Source organism: Gadus chalcogrammus, chromosome 14 (assembly GCF_026213295.1).
Source record: "Gadus chalcogrammus isolate NIFS_2021 chromosome 14, NIFS_Gcha_1.0, whole genome shotgun sequence".
Taxonomy (NCBI): Eukaryota; Metazoa; Chordata; class Actinopteri; order Gadiformes; family Gadidae; genus Gadus; species Gadus chalcogrammus.
The window spans coordinates 3,251,331-3,266,734 of record NC_079425.1 but is presented as its reverse complement, the minus strand read 5'-3'; positions in this window follow the sequence as shown (position 1 = coordinate 3,266,734).

Below are 15,404 nucleotides of genomic sequence, written 5' to 3'. Positions count from 1 at the left end.
CCCCCCCCCCCCCCCCCCCCCCCCCCCCCCCCACATCCTCCTTTACCTTAGAGGAACTACAAAGGCTTCCCATTGCCGTCTGGAACACCGGAGAGTCAGCGACACACTACCCTAACTTATCCTCCCTGCTGCAGCCCTCCCCCCACTCCCTTCCTCCCCTCCTCCCCTCCTCCCTCCCTCCCTCCCTCCCTCCCTCCCTCCCTCCCCCCTCTGCGCCCCAGATGCTCTGCTCTGATTAACGTCCAGCGGCTGCTACTTGGGAAGAAGGATGAGGTGATTTATTGGAACCCGCCGGCGTGTCTCCCGCGGTCGTGTCCTCCGGGCCTCGCCGAGGTTTTTACTGCCTCCGTGGCGGCACAACCCGGCCGTCTCCTGGAGGGTCGTCTCCTCCTGAAAGGCTCGGGCGTCGGGCCGTGGCTGCACGCTTTGCTCGTTCGTTCCAACGATGTTCTGCTCGGTGCCGCTCTCTGTGAGGTGAGCTGGTGGGCGGCATGTGGCTCGGGAGGTAGAGCGGGTCACCTGGTAGCCGGAAGGTTTGCTAGCTCGATCCTCGGGTGTCGAGGTGTCCCTGAGCAAGACCACCTCACCCTGACTGCTCCTGACGAGCTGGCTGTCGCCCTGCGTGGCTGACTCCGCCGTCGGTGTGTGAATGTGTGCATGAATGTGTGAATGTTAGGGGATATTGTAAAGCGCTTTGAGTGGCCGCTGGTTACAAAAGAGCTGGATAAAGGCAGTCCGTTTGGAGGCTCTGTTCTCCACACGCCCAGCGTTGGGCAAAACACTCCCTGTGGCTGGTGTGAATAACAAGCAGGGTTTAGAAGGTGAGGCTGATCTGCCTCGTTCTGGTTCCGTCTCTCTGTCTCTCTCCATGCCGTCCGATTGATGCCGTATGTTCGCTCTTGATTTGTTTATGTTTGGATGACGAATCGATTTTGGGTAATTTGCTGCTATCCCTTGCACATGCTTTGCCTGTATAAACGTAATCGCAAGCACACGCACGCACGCACGCACGCACGCACGCACGCACGCACGCACGCACGCACGCACGCACGCACGCACGCACGCACGCACGCACGCACGCACGCACGCACGCACGCACGCACGCACGCACGCACGCACGCACGCACGCACGCACGCACGCACGCACACACACACACACACACACACACACACACACACACACACACACACACACACACACACACACACACACACACACACACACACACACACACACAATCATACATGGGCGTACACACACACACACACAATCATACATGGGCGTACACACACACACACACACACACACACACACACACACACACACACACACACACACACACACTCTCTATCACTAGGCTCTGTCAAACAGCTGAGTCCAACAGCTGGTGTCTGTATCCTAGCTTGTGGTGTGTGTGTGTGTGTGTGCGTGCGCTTAAAGCCCTGTACGGGCTGGTGATTGGCTCAGCTGGCATGCTGGCTGGCTGGAGATGGTCGAGCAGCATTCTGGATTAAAGGATCATCCACGGTGTCAGACAAACATTGGATTAGCGCTGGGAGCAGAGCCCTCCTGGCCCCCGGCCCCCGGCCCCCGGAGGGGAGAGGAGGGAACACACTCTTCAAGGAGAGAACCTCCAGCCGTCACCTTCTCGCCGCCCGTCCACGCGCCACCTGCCCGGACCCCCCCCCCGGGGGGCCCGGTTCCACGTAATGAGACCCGTAATGGAGTGTGTGACCGTAGCACTGGCCATGAATGCCAATCAGCCGCGGCCCCCCGGGGGGGACGTGTCGAATCAGGGAAGTGGGAGATGATTGCTGGTGTGCTGTCCTGGCGTCACGCCATCGCTCATTGGGGACGGCAGGCTGCAGGTTGGGTCTGGGGTGGGGATGGTGGGCAGAAACGTGTGCATTGCGGGGCTTGGTTTCGGGGGGGGGGGTCGCTCTTTGCGACCTGCTGGTGTCCAGACCTTTAAGTTGTAATTGGCGGCATGTGGCTCAGGAGGTAGAGCAGGTTTCGGCCGGTAACAGGAAGGTTGCTAGTTCGAGTGTCGAGGCGTCCCTGAGCAAGACGCCTCACCCTGACTGCTCCCGACGAGCTGGCGGTCGCCTTGCATGGTTGAATTCACCCGTGAATGGGTGAATGTTAGGCAATATTGTAAAGCACTTTGAGTGGCCATTTGTAAGAAAATTGCTATATAAATACAGTCCATTTACCATTTACCATTTAAGTGTCGTGCCTCCCAGACAAAGAAATGCTGAACTTGCAGCTCTTAGTTTAATGTTACTTACTGCAGTGAGATGTCACTCGTGCAGTGCCCCTCGTCTGCCACCCTGACGCGCCATCAAGTCCCGCCTCCCCTCCATCCCTCGATGCGTGATTGACGCGTCAGGCATCTCAACGGCGTGGATGAGGAGTGCCAAAGCGCAGCTGTAGCCTGCAGCAGTGCCTTCTTCCGTTGACCACGAAGCTCTGATGATGTTCATGCCGGGACCGGTCAAAGGGACAACGAAGGAGAGGCCAACCACTTGAAGAAAGAGGTGACATTTTGAGGATGCTCGGCAGATACCTCTCATTTGGCAGCGGCCGTTTTTGAGGGAGATTTACTGCTCAAGCCGTGGCAGAGAAAGTCGGGCATTGCATCACCCAGTGTTTTGGCTTTGCCAGGCTATAGTAATTTGGCAGTGTATAATAGGGGTCTAGGTGGAGATGGACTGGGGTGATTAGCAGCCCGCGGCGCTACTGATGGTCTAGCTAACAGTAGAGCAGCTGGCATTGTCAGAGGTGTCCGCGATGACAATGAAACAATGGTGAAAGATACCGAGTTATTAATAAAATCTGGGGATGGGGAGAAGATTTGGCACGATTTCTAGCTGTCTGTCATTGTGTCTAACCATTAAGCCGTTAAACACACACGTGCACACACACACAGACCCACACACACATGCACACACACACACACACACACACACACACACACACACACACACACACACACACACACACACACACACACACACACACACACACACACACACACACACACACACACACACACACACACACACACACACACACACACCAGGAACTCACATGACTACAAACTCATTCGAGATAGAAGTACAGAGCCTAATGCATCTTCATCAGTCCTGTAATCATTTCCTGGCGTTTGTAATCAACCTCCAAGTGTCCTTAGCAGCAGAGACGGTCTGAAAACGGCACTGCCGACATGTAGTTTCGTCTCGAGATGTCTTTACCTCTGTACAACACACACTCACGCTGGCTTTAACTGGCAACACAGCATCTCTACCAAGGTCGAGAAGAAGGACTTGTGCAGAAAGCATTCGAACCTGAGCACATTGAAAGAACAGGCAACAGACTGGAGATGTTCCACTATTTTTTTTCTTTTTTCCCCCCTTCTCGACACTGATTCAGATTCCTGAACTTGAGTATCAGCCAGAGTATATACAGATACAGCATCTAGCTACATCGGTTAGGCATCTATTGTAATTACTTATACCGCTTGTTCTTATTGAAGGGTTCTGTTGTGATGACAGCAATGTATAGTTCACTTACTGTTGACAATTTCTTTTTTTCAGAAATAGATCATTAACATTATAATTATAATAATACATTTGTAATCTTGAAGTTAAGCGTACATGCATCCATGTTTTTCAGACTTGGGAGCTCAAACGCATGTCGGTCAGAGATGACGCGTTTCCCATTCCGACGTTCCACCTCTGACCATTAACGAACGCAGCATAACAACGTAGTGTTACTGTATTTGAGGCAGTATCAGAGGAATTTCCGATACTGGTTTCGGTATGGGAACAACTCTGAAACAGTCTCTTCCCCTTGTTCTTTAATCAACTATCCTTTCTCATCTGCCTCATCTCTGTGGGCCCCTATGTGTAGCCCTAAAGCTTTGCCTTATTGCTGCTAATTCTATAATGAGGTTTTCTTGATTGTTTTCCCTGATCATCCGGCTCTTGTCTCGCAGCGCGACTGATGATAACTCAGACCGTATGGTAATCCATTGTTTGACCTCGGTTGTCCTCTGCCCTGTATCTTCCATTGTGGAGTACACCGCCTAAGACAACCCCATTCGTCATCGTTTAGGTACGCACACGGTAATATATGAAAGGGTGTGGTTTTACATCTGTCCTCGTGTCAACCTTCTCCCCAACTCGTTCTCCAGGGAGCTATGATGTTACTCTTATTTTAGAAACGCTATTGCACTCGGAAATATGAGCTCGCTGCACGGCTGGGATTACACAACGGTCGGTCGGCCACGCTGGGTCCCATTCAGCCACAACGCCGAAAGCTCTCCGGAGCAGTAATGGAGGCTTCCCGCTCTCCGGAAGGCAATCATCTCTGTGATTGGCCTGCCCAGCAGTAATGAGAATCTCCAAGAGTTACATGGCTGCCGGTGGCAGTACCATGCCGCGGACGGCAGACACGCCGGGATGAGCCAGATAAAACAGAGGGAAAAGAGTGACAATAGCAGTCCAGGGGAGAATAATGCTCTCAGCGCCGTCTGCCTGCCTGGATTCTGTAGTGTGGAGTTATAGTGTGCCTGGGCTTCTGCACACCAGCGCCGTTTATCAAGGCCAGCCCTGGCTGAGTACCCATGGCAACAAGGGGAGGGTCCACTGCTTGTTCTCAACCTCGTTCACAACACAAAGACGACTTTTCATAGTGTTTGACGGTGTTAGAGATGTGTTTGTTTTTGGTTGTTATCGTGAATTTAACATGGCAGGCGTAGTCTTGGCTTACTCCCCTGGAGGGAAACAAAGGTTACGTAGCAGGCCTGCAAGTCCGATGGTATAGGACGAAACAGAGCAAGTCTAGCAGTATCACTTAATCCGTTTCAAAATGGATTTAATGAAAGTGTTCAACCAAAGATACCCAGTTTATCTCCAGTTGTAAACATCATAACTGAATCTCAAAATTGTACCCTAGTGCTGTGCAAGTAATTCCTGATTCGGTCACAGTTTATTACCTCCTTGTCTACCTGGTTTATTTACAACCTGTTATTGACCGCCAATGAATTTTGAAGAAAAACAATTGGCTTTTTTTATGTGTGGATGTATTTCTGTGCCAGTTTTACTGCCTCGACATGTTTGATGTGTTTTAAAAATCATCGAGATAAATGTATCTAGCATTTTTTCAAAAGGAACTGTCACTCATTTGATTGAGGAAGGTGTGTGTGTCCGTGTGTGTGTGTAGGGTATGAGTGTGCATGTGGGTGTGTTTATGTGTTTTCTTGTGCGTAGCGAAGCGATTCTTTCATTTGTACCTGTCTGTCTACTGCTGGATGGCAGGTTTCAGCATTTTGTCACATACAATACAACGTCGGTCCCAAAAGGAGAATAATGTTTAACAAGCAAACCGTTGTGTGTGCTGTGCTCCCAAAGACACTGCAGCAATATCTCTTAATCTCCGTCTCCCTCTCTCTCTGCCTCCCTCTCTCTACCCCGCTCTCTCTCTCTCCCCCGCTCTCTCTCTCTCCCCCGCTCTCTCTCTCTCCCCCGCTATCTCTCTCTCCATCCCCCTCGCTCTCTCCCACGCTCTCGCTCCCTCTCTCTAATTTCATATTCAGCATTTGTTGTTTTTACAGCAGCATACTGCCGTGCCAAGGTGGTTACCTCTGTTGTGGCAAGAGAGAGAGACGGTTGCCAGGGTAACGTGCCGTTTTGACAGCTGTTATGACTTGTGCGGGTGCTCCCGGTCGCTGAGAATCCATGAGATGCACACGACCTTCTGGGGGAGAGGCCACACCTCGACCTTAAACAAGGGAGGCACACCATGGAACCTGGCCTAATGAAGGGCTAATTGATCCAGGCCACCGGTTTCACCTCGTCTGATCTTCTGCAGAGACTGCGAGGGGATACAGCGACTCTGCTCAGATCTGTTCAGATTTTGTAATGTCCTTTTAATTACATCCCTTGTAACAGTAGGCTACTTACTTGACTACTGTACAGAATCTGATACAAATAAGATATAATGTGTAAGACCTGCTTTGGGGTTGATTCTGAATGTAAACATTAATATTTTTAATAATGCACCAGGTTCGAGGGTTCCTTGTACAATTTACAGCATTAGTTCTATCAGAATATATTTCATATCGAAGCAAAATTGGTATCGCAACTGAAATTTCCGAATAACCGAATCGATATTGAATCAAATCGGATAGAATCGGAAATTAATCGATTCCCGACATGGTGAATCGGATTCTAACCGATGAGGCAAATCAGTGGCGACGCCCACCCCTGACAGCGAGCCGCCCAGTGCCTTCCAGCCCAGCGAAGGCCTCGCGGATCACAAAGCACACAACAGCCCGTTGGGTAAACAGGAGGCTAAGTGCTAAGCCGTTTACGACGCAACGCGATCGCTGCTTGTGGCTTTTGTGGAGCACTAATGAATCCCCCGGGGAGGTTAACGTGTCCAAGGTCAGGATCCATTCACAGCCAGGCCAAGGCCGGGCGCTATCGGCCGCTCCCCGCTGCGGTCCGGACCTCCGCTTTATGGTCACTCTGAAGCGGTCATAAATCACCACGGCGCTCGTTACGGGCGTAAAGGTCCGCTCCGGGAAGTGGGCGGGGTCAGACCGGAACACACAACGGCCTTCTGGTTGTACGGTGGAAGTGCACCACTGGGCCGTTGTGGCTCCTCTTTGGGTGTGGTTTTACCGCTCGTTCCTCCTCTCCCCCTGGGACGACACGGGGTCAGGTGGGCTGATCTAAGAGCCAGGGTGGACTGGTGCTTCGTACTCTGCTCACAGCTCTCTCTTCTCTCTACCGCTCCTTTCCCTTTTGTCTCTCTCTCTCTCTCTCTCTCTCTCTCTCTCTCTCTCTCTCTCTCTCTCTCTGCCCTCCATAGGGCCTCACTCAAACTTTCCCTACACTCTGTGTGGTGCCCTCCCCCCTTTATTCATAGCAAACGTCTGACGATTGCTGTGCAGAAACCCAGAAGATTCAAGAGCAGACAATGTGATTGCAAAGAAGCAAAGCTTCACAGCTCTACATCTACAGGCTCAACATGAAGATTGGAAGTAGATCAATTGTCCTGGGATTCAGTCGGGGCGAGGATTCTCTGAATGGAGGGAGGAGACATGGGAGATTAATTCTCTCTCTCAATTGTCAGACATATATCTCTGGCTGTACGTTAATATCTGATCCCCATCCCAGCTGTAAATGTCCCACCCTCTACTCTTCTCATTTCCCAGTAGATCTTCCACAAACGGCTCTGGATTAATCCCATTCACTGTTAATTTGCGTGCCATCAGTCTCGGGGATAAAAAAAGGCAAATTAAATTAATTAGTTTTTAATGATGTCTCCAGCGAGCCGCCTCATCAATCCTCCCCGACTGGTACGTCGCGGCTAGTCCTATTGGTACGAGCGCACTGTGGCCCCTTAACATACAGCGAGACGGCCTTTAATATACACAAGGTTACCTCAGAACTCAAGTATAGGTGTGTATTGATTACAGCGCGACCGTGTGTGCACAATGTTGCATGTCATGAGTAACGTGGAGAAAGAGCACCAGAAGTAAAAACATAGGAGGCTTGTATTTGGTCCTTATTTGGCTTCTAAACGCATTAACTCGGTACTAAGCATCCATCTTTTTGGGTGTGTTGTTGTCAGTATATCAGGCAGATCATTAAAGAACGGGGGCTTTTTACGCTCTGATCCTCTGGTGCAGATAGTTTGATATCCGTTTGTTGACAGTTGACAAATCACAAGCTGCTGATGCTTTTTCTATATGGCTCCTCCTATAAAAATCTGTTCAAAAATAAATACGTATAATAAATGCAATATCCAGTTCCAGTCGTTCCATCACCATGGGGGATCTAACGTGAGCGACATACTCCCCCAAACTTTTTTCATTCTCGGTCTCAGGTGAGAAGCGTGAGCATCAGTGCAGGGGTGAATCGGTGAAGTCTCCCCTCAGGCGTGCGCTAGGAAACACCCGTCAAGCACACGACGTAAAGCCCCCATCCGAAGACTCAGAACCCCTCACCGACCTAGAACCGCCAACCCCACTCGGAGGCTGTGCAATGAACTCGAGATGCGCAAACGTCGTAATCTCCACGAGTCTATATTCTGATCTTAACGCCAGCTGTTCGCTCTCCGAGACTCTAATTACACCGCACCCCGAACCAGTAAAACTGCGAGGGTTGTGATTAATGTTTAAAGGCGGCGAGGTACTTATCAACAATGTGAGATATGCATCCAGATCTGTCGGAGGCCTCCAGAGACTGCTGAGGTAGTCGCGCGGCGGGGGGAGTGCTTGTTACCCAGCCATGTGTGGCTGGGTGTGGATCTGAAGGGAAGGGCGTGCTGTGTGAGCAGGGGTTTTCAGTCTTTAAATGTGTGCTTGGATGGCTCGATTCTCCATTTGTTTCCTGTCGTGTAGGCCTAGAGTAAGGGACATGGCCCACACTACAGCTGAACATCTCCTTGCATCCACACGCACACAGGCACATACACACACACACACACCCCACCCTCAAATAAGCTTCCCTTTCTTTCATTTCTATCAAACTGGGTAAAAACTCTATTGTGGTAAAAATATGTATTCGGTCGACCCGACTGATTTGACCCGTTTTGTAGTAATTTGTGTTCAAACGAATAGCAATGCACGCACGCACGCACGCACGCACGCACGCACGCACGCACGCACGCACGCACGCACGCACGCACGCACGCACGCACGCACGCACGCACGCACGCACGCACGCACGCACGCACGCACGCACGCACGCACGCACGCACGCACGCACGCACGCACGCACGCACGCACGCACGCACGCACGCACGCACGCACGCACGCACGCACGCACGCACGCACGCACGCACGCACGCACGCACGCACGCACGCACGCACGCACGCACGCACGCACGCACGCACGCACGCACGCACGCACGCAAGCAAAGGCACACACAGGGCTGCCCACATGACCTCGTTGAGAACCCTACAGTGCGTCATAAAGACTTGTACGAATCGTAAAGTGTAATGACGGCATCAGTGATTTCAGTAAATGCTGTTAAACCTCAAGCGCGGTTAAATGTTTTATTATTTGACAGCCTTGCTGTCTGAGCACCATTGCGCTCTAATCTTCCCGCTTACGTTTACAGTTTTATTTTTGTCTTTTTTTTTTATACTGCATGATGTCATCTCTCTCTCCCTCTCGTTATCATCACCTGTGTTAATATTCTACCCCAGTCCACGCCACTAAAATGAAAGTCTGCCCCACTTAAGATGGATAAGGGAGCCGGTGATTCGGTTCACTGGGTTCAAGTCGGACAGTTGGACTGGCCTTGGATTGGCCGGATTAGAATTGGCTTGTTTATACATTTTGAATCCAACACCAATCATTGGCTGTCTGTGAGACAACAAAGGTGTTGGTTTATTTCATTGACAAGCACCTGTGTTTGTTCATCTGTGAGCGACTAAAGCAGCAAGGTAAGAAAAAGATCCTTTGTATATGTGTTGTATACGTACACTGTGTGTGTTTGTCACTGTGTGTGTGTGTGTGTGTATGTTTGTATTTGTGTGTCTGTACCTCAGCCTCCTAGCTCCATTCTCTCTGTTGTGGGGGCGAGACTGAAGCGGTTCAAAGGGATCCGCCTCACTGCGTGTACGTGATGGTGTTCTCCCTGGGACTGACACCGCGCTGTCTGTTTCAGGGGACTTAGAAGAATGCCGCAAATCCCATTCCACACAAACGCTAATGAGCGAGGCGTGGAAATGCCTCGGAATGCGTCTGTGTATGTGTGTGTGTGTGTTCTGTACGTACGTGCGCTGTGTGTGTGTGTGTGTGTGTGTGTGCTGTCCCACAGCTGTGTCCCTGTGTCATCTTGAGTGGCATTGCTTCACTGGACAAGCCCCTCCTCCCACCCCCCCCCCTGCGGATTTAATTATGTGGCCAGACACAGACATAGTGCTATCACCCGTGGGAAAACAGGCCAATGGTGGCGGGAGATTGTGTGTGTGTGTGACTTTGTATTTGGGTGTCTGTTAATGGGTGTGTGTGTGTGTGTGTGTGTGTGTGGGGGGGAGGGGGGGGGGGGGGGGGGGGGGGGGAGAGAGTCGTAACTTTAAGGGGTAAGCAGGGGTTGGCCTTTGAACACTCTCTGCCTCGACTTGCCCATGAGAGGGAGAGAGAGAGGGAGAGGGGGAGAGAGAGACTTTGCTGCAGTGTCTTTTGGTAACACAGTTCATACAACGGTTTGCATATTAAACATTTTTCTCCTTTTGGGACCGACAAAATATATTGCGTTTGACAGAATGCTGAAAACTCAACCCATCCACCTACAGACGGGTGCAAAATGAAAGAATCGCACAGGCACAAAATCCGCCCCACGTATATTTCCTTTGCTAAATAACTCAAATAAGTGACAATGCCTGATGAAACATGATCCATGAATCCTGGTGATTTCGAAAATAGATCAAACACATCAAGGCAGTCAAAGAGAGAGAGAGAGGGACAGAGAGGGGGATGATATTTTCTAACTATAGCGTTTCTCATCCATGTGGATGGTGAGGGTGATCAGAGGACGGCAGGAATCGAGGGTGTGGCAGGATACTGTCATCAGTGAGGGGGGAAGCGAGTGGGGCTGAGGCTGTGTGTGTGTGTGTGGGTGGGGGGGGGGGGGGGGGGGGGGGGGTGTGGGAGAGATGTGCGTAGATCAAGGTGATGAGCGCCGCCTTTTTGATGTGACACCAGCGCTTTCACCAGCTGATTGCTAATAGACAGCCGAGCAGGACAGGGGGGGGGGAGGAGGAGGGGGAGGGGGTTGCAGTACTGAGAAGGTCGGGGTCGCGGAGGGAACTGGGAAGAATATGCAGCTGTTTTTGTGTTGTTTTTTTCCACTGTGGGATATTGTGCAAATGACGCTGGTTGAAATAGCCAGAGTTAATAACGTTAAGGACATACCTGCGTCTGTCCACACACACACACACACACACACACACACACACACACACACACACACACACACACACACACACACACACACACACACACACACACACACACACACACACACACACACACACACACACACACACACACATTCTCTGTGGGTGGGCATGTCTGTGGGTGAGTGGGTAGCAGAGGGTCAGAGAGTCTTTGCATATGCTGGCACAGATGTACCCGGGCACTGATGTCCCATGTCATCCCGCTCCACTCCCCCGCTGTCCTCCTCCCACCTCCCCCTCCCTCCCTCCCTCCCTCCCTCCCTCCCTCCCTCCCTCCCTCCCGCCCGCCCACACACACACCCATCCCCCCGGATTTGGATCCCAGCCTTGCTTGAGGAGGATTGGTCGTGCCGCCGTGCATCTGAATACGTTTCCACGTGCTCTGCTGTGTGCGGGTCCCAGGATCATTCTGCACGGTGCCCTGGGTGTGTGGGAGGGGAGCACAGACATGCATGCGTATATATATTTTTTTTTTTTATGCATATATATAAAAATAAATTACTAAACTTCAAAGCGTAACCCCCGGTGGAAAATGATAGAAGTTGGAATAGGTTGGTGTGTGTGTGTGTGTGTGTGTGTGTGTGTGTGTGTGTGTGTGTGTGTGTGTGTGTGTGTGTGTGTGTGTGTGTGTGTGTGTGTGTCAGTGAGAAAAAGCACTTGAGGAACGTGTCTTGTTAATTTATTCGATTTACTATAACACCAACAGGATATTTCTTGTCGTGTTACTTGAGACACAAGAGAAAGAATGGCGAGGAGGGAAACAATGTCTTCACGCCCAGAAGAAAACGTCTAAAGTCCCACTGTACGGTTGTCTTCCAGAGATAAGCTGGCGCGCGAGTCTTTAATGTCGCCCAGGGGCAGTTGGTTTAACAACAGTAGTCGCAATAATACAATACAATACAACGCAAAACAGTAACTAAACAACACTGGCGTCATAACCGTCAGAGACACAAAACACACAATCAACGGGGGGGTCAGCCGGGCACACACACACACACTGGCAGTGTACTCCTATTAATAACACTCTTTATTCATTGATATCCATTTCTTACTTGTACTGTTGTGTATTACCATAATTATCACAAAAACGCCTCGGGTGCACTAGTTCAAGAAGCCAATAACTGCCGGGATGAAAGACCCACGAGCTGCGATAGGAAACCCTCAGACGGTCCTCTGGTTCGTCATCCTTCCGTCGACACAGGACTCTCCGCCCGAGCAGATAGCAGCTCTGAAGTACAGCATACGGACACAAATATGTGGGTTTCTACAGAAATCCCTACTGCCTCACCGGCCCTTTCGCTCTCTCTGTCTCTGTCTCTGTCTCTGTCTCTGTCTCTCTCGGTCTATGTCTGTCTCTGTCTCGGTCTCGGTCTCTCTCTGTCTCTGTCTCTGTCTATGTCTCTCTGTCTCGGTCTGTCTATGTCTGTCTCTCTCTACGTATCTCTCTCTCTGCATCTTTCTTTTTCTGTCGCTCACTTTGTATCCTCTGTCTCTGTCTCTCTCTCTCTCTCTCTCTCTCTCTCTCTCTCTCTCTCTCTCTCTCTCTCTCTCTCTCTCTCTCTCTCTCTCTCTCTCTCTCTCTCTCTCTCTCTCTCTCTCTCTCTCTCTCTCTCTCTCTCTCCCCCTCACTCTCCGTCTCTCTCCCTCATCTTTGCCTGCAAGTCAAATGTGATGTATTTTTTCGAGCCTATGAACAACACTCCTCTACTAGTGACCTGTTCCTCAACGGCTCCCTCTCTCTGCACGCCCTCTCCCCTGTACGTCCCTCTCCCAGCACGCCCTCTCCCCTGTACGTCCCTCTCCCAGCACGCCCTCTCCCCTGTACGTCCCTCTCCCAGCACGCCCTCTCCCCTGTACGTCCCTCTCCCAGCACGCCCTCTCCCCTGTACGTCCCTCTCCCAGCACGCCCTCTCCCCTGTACGTCCCTCTCCCAGCACGCCCTCTCCCCTGTACGTCCCTCTCCCAGCACGCCCTCTCCCCTGTACGTCCCTCTCCCAGCACGCCCTCTCCCATGTACGTCCCTCTCTCACCACGCCCTCTCCCATGTACGTCCCACTCTCGGTGCACGTCTTGTCTTCTGGTTCGGATGCCACAGCAGGACCCCTGCTCTGATCCGGCAGAAATAATGATGGACCTGCCCGCCTTTCATGGCATCTTATGTTTTTACTTTTCCCCATTTCTCTTTCCGTCTCCTCTTATCCCATCCATGTCTCCTCTCTCTCTCTCTCTCTCTCTCTCTCTCTCTCTCTCTCTCTCTCTCTCTCTCTCTCTCTCTCTCTCTCTCTCTCTCAAATGTCAGGGGGTTTGCTTGGTTACTTGTCCCGACTGTTCATCTGTCAGGCCAGAGCCTTCCTTTACGACAGCCCCGGGGGGGAGGGGAAGGAAGGGGGGGGCTGGAGGCTCGGGCCAAGATGGGAACGGAGGCAATGAGGGAAACAACCAATTTCACTTCCTGGGTTGAGGAGTCAGGACACCATGGCTCCAATCACCCGACCAGCCTCCTTCACATCCCTGCCTCTCTCTCTCCCTCTGTCTCTCTTTGTGCCTTTGTCCGTCCCTCTGTCTCGCTCTCTCTCTCTTTTTCATTGCCTCTAATGACTCAGTTTCATTCATTCTCTCTCTGTCTCTCTGGCCTTGCCTCTCTGTCTCTCTCTCTCTCTCTCTCTCTCTCTCTCTCTCTCTCTCTCTCTCTTTCATCTCTCTTTTTTTTGCACTTGTTATGACTCATTTTCATTCTCTGTCTCTGTCTCTCTCTCTCTGCGGCTCAATCTTTGGTCTCCACCCCGTGCTCAGGCCTCTCTAGCTGGCAGTGTTAGCAGGCTGGCGTGAGACTGCGCCGTATGCCTCCACTGCACCATTAGTGACCAGCGACCGGCCCGCGATACAAAAACAGAACTGATCACACCTTCTGCAATGACTCCTGGAGCTGCGGTCTCTTTCATGCTCTGTCCGTCCGTCCATCCGTCCGTCTGTCTGTCTGTCTCTTTATTCTGTCTTTTGAGGTGTGGAGAGGCTAATGTCACTGGTGGGTTTTTAAATAAATCCTCCATGTTTCCATAGCGTCAGTCACCATGGAAACCAAGGCTTACAAAGGGCTTTTGCCTTTGGATTCGTGAATCTGAACGACGGTGTGTGTGTGTGTGTGTGTGTGTGTGTGTGTGTGTGTGTGTGTGTGTGTGTGTGTGTGTGTGTGTGTGTGTGTGTGTGTGTGTGTGTGTGTGTGTGTGTGTGTGTGTGTGTGTCAGTCATATGCTTTTGCAGATTTGTAAAACTCTCTCCCTGATGTTTTGCCTGGGCTCTGCCTGAGGTGGCTGAAGGTTGTTGGTGTTTTGTTCACCGTGAACGGAGCTCTACTGCTTGAGTTCATTAACCTTTAAAGCAGCACGCATACGAATCACAGCACGGGTTAGCTGCCACACATGCGCGCAAAGACACACGCGCGCAAAGACACACACGCGCAAAGACACCCACACACGCAAAGACACACACAAACACACACACGCACACACACACAAAGACACACATGCAAAGACACACATGCAAAGACGCACATGCACTCCCAAAGACACACACACACGCGCAGACACATGCACTCGTAAAGACACACACACGCACAAAGACACACACACACACACACCATTTCAGGCTGTGCATGTCATCACCGGTCTTATCAGAGTCGTGTGGGATGGGGAATCTTCCCTTCTAGTATGAAAAGCCAAAATTTTGAGATAAGCAGATCATAATGGACCCACTCCTTTCTACCGCTGATGAATAGTTTAGAAGGTGGAGACAGGCTTTGATATCCCCGTGTCCTGTACCCCTACTGTATATTTGGGGATCCAGGCAAAACTAGGTTTGGTGTTGGGTTTTTTGCCGAGGTCTGGCGGGAATATCCTTTGATGCAGCAGCAACGCCGCAGTATTGGACTACATAAGCACAGTGTTTCATTAGGAGCAGAAAGGTTTTGACAAGGAAGGCTGTGTGCACTTTCATTTCAAAGCAATTAGTTCATCGTCGACGAGGCCCTGTGCAAGCTTTCTCACGCATACAAACGGACATACAGACACACAAATACGCAAATATACACACATGCACTTGCACATACTCTCACACACACACACACACACACGCACACGCACACAAGGAGACACAAACGCAAAGACACACTGCCGAAGAAACACACACAGACACAAAGAGACGCAGACACACACACACACACACACACACACACACACACACACACACACACACACACACACACACACACACACACACACACACACACACACACACACTCACACTTGCACAAAAGCTTGTGCATGCACACATAAACATACATTACATGCACTTGCTGTGTGATAATGACATGATAAAGGTTTACCGCACCCCAGTAGCTGAGCAAATTGGGCGGATGCTGTC